Source organism: Orycteropus afer, unplaced genomic scaffold (genome assembly GCF_000298275.1).
Source record: "Orycteropus afer afer isolate SDZICR_OR568_19922 unplaced genomic scaffold, OryAfe1.0 scaffold00632, whole genome shotgun sequence".
Taxonomy (NCBI): domain Eukaryota; kingdom Metazoa; phylum Chordata; class Mammalia; order Tubulidentata; family Orycteropodidae; genus Orycteropus; species Orycteropus afer.
In genome coordinates this window covers 92,490-99,697 of record NW_006922219.1, presented here as the reverse complement: position 1 = coordinate 99,697, position 7,208 = coordinate 92,490, and the positions used below count along the sequence as shown (strand labels likewise).

Sequence of the window (7,208 nt, the reverse complement as noted above, 5' to 3'; positions counted from 1 at the left end):
TGATACCTAACTTGGGGAAGCAGTTTCTGAGAAGTAGAAGAATGAAAATGTACACTACTATGGTCTGATTCTTCTGGTTTTCGATCAGAAGTCTGAGATGAAATAGATGTTGTAAATTTGTATAGAAAAATTATCCTATTTCCCTGATGAAAGTCATTCTCTATTGTAGGAGACCATGCAGCTAAACCTTTACTTGTGATTTCTGACATTTTGCTTCAGTAGAGATAAAGGGGAAAAAAAGGTAGATTAAATTGAAAAAGAAGAATTGAAATATGCTTTATTTATGAAGACTGTGAAGCTAGGAAGGATCCAGGTATTTTGGAGTCATTTTTTAAATCTCATGATATGCATGGGAAATTATTTTCAGACTCTCAATTATCAGTACAGCTTTAAAAAAAAAAAAAAAAATCCCTTTCTGACTTATGGTATGGTGCCTAAAGCATTTGACTGCTAACCAGAAGCCTGGCTGTTCAAACCCACCAGCCACTCCTCAGAAGGAAGACTAGGCAATCTACTTCCATAGAGATACTGTCTCAGAAACCCTAAGAGGGGTGGCTATGAGTCAGGTCTGCTTTTAGAGCTTACTTTAGGTGTCAGGGATGGACTAAAGAACACTAGTCTTTTTGTGTACTTTTAAAGCTTACAAACTAATGTAGGGGATGATTTAAACGAACATTTAACTACATGGTACATGATTATAAGTTTTTGATATAATAATTTTTGTAACTAATCAATGAAACTTAACTATGTTAAAAGCACTGTTCTAATACTTTACAAATATTATTCATTTACTCTTTCTCCAAATACTATGTATTTTTATTGCCCCAGTTTTAGAGATTTCTGATCCCAGAAAGGCTAGGTAACTTTCCTTGTATCATAGCTAACTAGGCAGAGATGAGTCAGGAGCGTAAGTTCTCTGACTATGCTCTTAAGCTCCATGCTATACTGGCTATCTGTTGGAGTTCCTTAAATGTGGTATAAGGTATAAAGTAAAGAGAAATTGTGGATCCAGGGAATTTTTTAAGCAAGAAATATTTCATTGATGGCCTAAGCTTGAGTAAGAATCACCCAAAGAAGAACTCAAAGAAAGAGTTCTGAGAATTTTGATGGGAATGAGCTTGACCTGTCAAAAGCACAGAGAAGACTAATTGTGAATATGGGTACAAGGCTTTGTGAGATGACAATGAAGCTTAGGTAGGAACCAAATCATACAGGTCCATCTCAACCAACTAGAAGAATTTGAATAATTCATAAGTACAATGGAAAGTCTCTGACAACTTTGAGCATGTGGATGGTGTAATTTTATTAAATCTTGTAATCATATATAAAGACTGGATAAAAGAATAAAAGACTATAACCAGAATATAGAACAGAGATGGAAGTGTTTGGATTAGGTTAGTGGTAGTACAAATTCTACAAAGTGAGAGGATGTTAAAGTTCAAATTTACCAATGTTGGTGGAAAGTTGGGTATTGAGGATGAGGAGATGAAGGTGCCAAGGGAAAATGCTAGATGTTTTACAACACAAGCTGGAGATCAAAGATGCTATCCACCAAGATATAGAAAAGGAGGAACACTGTTCCTCATTCAGACACTAGCCAAAAGATTTTATAAGTGAATTCTCTGACCAAGTCAAATAATATCATTATTTTAACCTACTAGCTTTGGAGAGAATCATAGTGTCATCACACCGATTCCAAATTCTGAGATTTACTTGGGAGAAAATTCAGATCTTAAGTTTAAAAGTGAACTCCTGAAGATAACCTAGATAAACTTTGGAATACCTAACTTCTCATCATACAAATATCAGGCTACCTCACTGCAATATTTTCTATCCAATCACTTTTTTAAATTATGATGATAACTTCTCTCCCTTTATTTAGTATTTCATTAGAGACAGTCTGGGTTGGCATATATCTCCTTTTCTTCTCCTTCTCTTCCTCCTCCCTATCTTCCCCTCCCCCTCCCTCTTCTTCTCTTCCTCCTCCTCTCCCACTTTTATTCTTCTCATCTTCTTCATTCCTTTTCTTCTCATTTTAGGATTTAGACATTGAAGAACTATGGACCAAAGCAATTATAGTTCTCTGCATGGTTTTATTCTACTTGGCTTCTCTGATCATCCCCAATTGGAGATGATTCTGTCAGGTGTTGTCACTATCTTCTACTTGATTACATTTTTGGGCAACTCTCTTGGATTCCCATCTTCACACACCAATGTATTTTTTCCTCAGGAATTTATCTTTCCTAGATCTGTGTTTCACCACCAGCATCATACCTCAGATGCTGGTTAACTTCTGGGGACAAAATATGACCATCAGCTATGTGGGTTGTGTCATTCAGCTTTATGTCTATATGTGGTTGGGCTCCACTGAGTGCCTTCTCCTGGCTGTTATGTCCTATGGTTGTTTTACAGCTATTTGTAAACCCTTGCATTATTTGGTAATCATGAACCCACATCTGTGTCTCAAGATGATTAACATTGTCTGGGGTATTAGCTTGGCCTGTTCTCTAGTATTATGTATGCTTACCCTGAATTTGCCTAGATGTGGAAACAACATTCTGGATCATTTCTTGTGTGAGTTGCCAGCAAGATCAAGATAGCTTGTGTAGACACCACAAAGGTTGAAATGTCTGTTTTTGCTTTAGGCATTGTCATTGTCCTTACACCCCTCCTCCTTATCCTTATATCCTATGGTTACATTGCCCAAGCTCTGCTGAGAATGAAGTCAAAAGCAGGCCAAAGAAAAGCCATTAATACCTGTGGATCTCATCTCACTGTGGTGTCCATTTTCTATGGAACTGTCATCTACATGTATCTACAGCCAGGTAACAGTGCCTCCAAAGACCAGGGCAAGTTCCTCACCCTCTTTTACACCATCATCACTCCAAGTCTTAACCCCCTCATCTACACCTTGAGGAATGAGGACATGAAGGATGCACTGAAGAAGCTCATGAGAGTTGAACAAGAATCTACAAAAATGAAAAGGAACTGGAAACATAGAAAATGTTAAAATAAATAAGGCAATGGCATATGTCTTCTAATTGTCTTTAATTTTTAGTCAGACAAGCAGTCCCTAGATCATAGAGATCATAATAATTCTGTTCTGCAAAACTTTTGTGGGTGCAAGCACTATTATAGTCATTCTACTAAGCTCTTTCAAACCTTTATGTTTTGGAATATTTTCTGGCAAAATAACTAGTAAGAATTTTTATTTTGTTTGAAGTATAATACAAAGAGGAGGTAAATATGAACTTGAAGATAATGAATTTATTCTCAGGCACTATGTAAACTGTTTTGGTTACCCAGTTTTGTACTTTCACTGCTAATGTTTGGATAACATAGACCTTAATGAATGGTTTCATGCATAGAATGTTTTGTACATTAAATAACAATGTACAACTATGGATTTTCTATATGAAATGGTTTCTGAAGCCATCCAAATATTTATGTATATTTGGTGCAGGACAATAAAATCTATATAACAGTGATTGTTATAAGCACCATGTGAACCAATTTACTCTTTGTTCAGTGGTACTTGATTTAAAGATCTTTAATATTTAATAGGATTACATTTTAAACATGATACACATCTAAGAGAGAAGCACAAATTAAAGTAATTTAAAACAGACAACACAATCTTACTCATTTCTCTTTTATTTTTGGAGCATCTATTCCAGGACAGTCTGAAATTGAATGAAAAGAAGATATAACCAGTTTAGATCAGTAAGCTTTTCACACTGATCTATAGAATCATGAAATTTATGTGAACTTTAAGAAATGTGGTAATATTTGTAGGTAGTCAGCTTTCATACATTGGGTTAATCTTTTTATTTCTACTTACCATGATATAATATTTAACTTTTTATAGGAAAATGTGAAGACTTCAGTATTAAACAGATTTTTCTATGTTATCTTTCTTTGAAAGATCTCATTTTTAATCATTATAATCAAATCAGACAGATTTAAAAGGATATTTTGCTGAAATGTAAAAGTAGCATAGTATTTTCACCTCTATCACTTCATAATTCTTGAAATGGGAAAAAGAGGAGTCACTGAATAACTCACTGGGTAATTACTTATTTCCCAATTAGAATAACACAGTAATGATGCACATAAAATACATTTAATATGATTTTGGAAATTCTCAATGTCCTTATCTTTCTCATAATACCTCTTTTACAGCTGTTTTCAGAAACAGCTCACCAGCTCACCAAAGAGTCCACAGAGGCAATATAACTTCTCTGTTCCTGATGTTTATAGTCTATCCATCCCACCCAATATTTTTGAATATGGAAAGTTTGTTTTTAATCTTACTGAAATTTATAACTCACAATATTAGGAGAAGCAGTAGGTGATTTACTAACTTCAATAATCCACATACATCAAAAATATAATAGTAACAGACTCTTAGGAGACATTATATTTTATACTTAAAATTATTTGTTTTCCAGTATATGCCTAATTTATTTTCTCGTTCATATGTGGTCTGCAAATAAAACTAGTATTTCAAATACTTAATCTCTCTTCTATTTCTCTAAAATAAATGTATACACTGACACCACTGCATTAAATTACAATGAATCATATCAATACATTGGTCTTCCACAGTATAAACTGATCAATACTAGTGGGTACTATGAAGATTATCAAAAAAGTCAGCCTGACCTCACACATGTGAAAATCATGTACCTTGAAAAGGTAAGTAATCATATAACAGGAAATAACAATGAAAATTAAATATAATGTTCTCTTTAATTAGAAGTTACTTTTCTGACCTGGGTCTCATGCCCACATTCATGAGAATTTACCACAGACTCTCTAGCTCATTTAATGTAGATAATCTAGCAGCACAGAGTCGTTATTTGTGAAGGTTCATAAACTGCTTACAGGGGAAGGAAATTGTGAAACAAATGTAATACTAGATAGGACTCAAGATGGCCAGATTTTGAATCCAAAATTGACCTTAGAAAAAAAGTCATTTTATTCTAAGCCTTTGTTTTCTTACATTTAAATTGGGTAATAAAACAGAACACACTATTCATACTTGATTTGAGATTCAAAAAATATTAGCCATTTAATGAGAGTAGTATGTCAATAAAAACACCAAAGTCACAGCCATTGACTTGATTCTGACTCACAGTCACCCCCACTGGGTTTCCAAGGTTGTAAATCTTTATGGAAGTAGACTGCCTCATCTTTCTTCCACAGAGTGGCTGATGGCTTTGAACCACCAACCTTTTGATTAGCAGCCATATGCCTCAACCACTGCACCACCAGAGCTCCTTTTAGTATGTCAATAGAAAGCATATATTTATTGACTGCATGTAAGATTGTGTAATATGATCTTATGTAAGAGTAAGCAGAATAGAGTATGGAAATACCTGAAAAGATGGGTTACTGAACTCATCAGAAAAATGACACACTAATGAGCTCCCTTTTTTTCTGTCACCTCTTTCATTGATTTACTAAGTGTAGCTCCCCTGTAGTTATTTCTTCTTTATCATGGCCTAAAACTGTGGTACTCTTAGCATTCTTCTGCAACACCACAACTCAAAACCATCAACTCTTCTTCGGTCTTCCTTATTCATTGTACAGCTCACACATGCATAAGATGTGATTGAAAATAACATGGCTTGAGTTAGGCACACCTTAGTCTTCAAGGAGACGTCTTTGCTCTTCATCATTTGAAAGAGGTCTTTTGCGGCAAATTTTCCCAATGCAATATGTTGTCTGATGTCTTGGCTGCTGCTTCCACTGGTGTTGATTGTAGAACCAAGTAATATGAAATTCTTTACTGGTTACTTTATCACTGTTTTCTGGGAAATTAAAGACCTGTCATGTTTGTTCATACTTTCTCTCTGGATGAATGTGGACAGTCTTTTTAAACCTGAACAAAGAGCTCAATGTCTTTTTTTAATATCTAGAAAAGTAGTTAGAGGTTTTCAAATTATCCAATTCTTTCTAATTGTAAGGAGGACTTTTGGGATCTCATTATACAGCTGGCTTGGTAGGACTAAGGATGAAGGTGAACTCATTTTCTCCAAGTGTCTAGGGATTCTGTCAGTTGGAAGATCAGAGCTCATTAGATATATTTTATTCTTATGCTCAATGCAGCTATTTAGAAGTTGCAAATGTTCATCTTAGTTCACATAATTAAAATAAATTTGCTCAGTGATGAAAAGATATCCACATTTAAATATGTATCATGAGGAAGTCAATTTGTGATATTTTATTAAAGTAATTCCTGATTGCATGTAATTTTAATTCAAAGAAACACTTCTAACTCAATGACCATAAACCAACTCACAAATCATCAGAGTACACAAATGCTCTGTAACCTAGGGCTTAAATAGTGACATCTCAGACATCAGCAAACTGTCATAGGCACTGAAGGATTTGAATCACCAATGACTCCTGTCAAGACAAAGGCATGTCAGCATGAAATAAAAATACAAATTCCTTATAATCCTCAACTCACTGTTAGAGCTTTGGAGATTGAACATCTCTTCCACACGTAAGAAAGATCTTGGGTGTCACATCATGGTTGTCAGAGATAACTATTAGAGGCATCTTGTGTGCCTATCTGCTCAGAACCCATTTATTTCCTAATCAATCTGCATACTATGAATGGTATAATTACTTCATGGAGTCAGTTTATGTTAAAATTTTAATGTTGGAATTGAACATTATTTAAGAACCAATTTTGTTATTTGTAATACATTCACTGCCTAGAAAAAAAATTGAAAGTACATTTTCTCATCTCCTTTCTCTATGGCTTTCCTTCATATTGTATAAGTCCTATATTTATAAATTTTTGCTTGTGAAATATCAGAATATTGTCTGATTTTCCAACTATTTTACCACCATGCTTTTTCTACAGCAATTTACTCCAGTGAAGTCAATCAGATGCAGTTTTTCTTGATGTGGATTTCCATGCAACATTCAGAAATATTATTTAATTCTCATTCTCTATTAATTGGGTGGTCCAAGAGGTCAATGCACTTGGTAACCAAAAGACTGAGGTATAGTAGAGTCCACCAAGAGGAACCTTAAAAACAAACTCACTGCCATCCAGACAATTGTTGTTGTTGTTGTTGTTGTTGTTATGTGCTGTCGAGTCAGACCCGACTCATAGCGACCCCTCCTTGGGTTTCCGAGGCAGTGTCACTACGGAAGTAGATTGCCCCATCTTCCTTCCGAGGAGTGGC

At 34.8% G+C, this 7,208-nt stretch overlaps 1 pseudogene; it reads left to right on the top strand.

The window, feature by feature from the left end:
* Positions 1–2,059: 2,059 nt before the first annotated feature.
* Positions 2,060–3,010, top strand: LOC122151671 (annotated as a pseudogene).
* Positions 3,011–7,208: the final 4,198 nt, after the last annotated feature.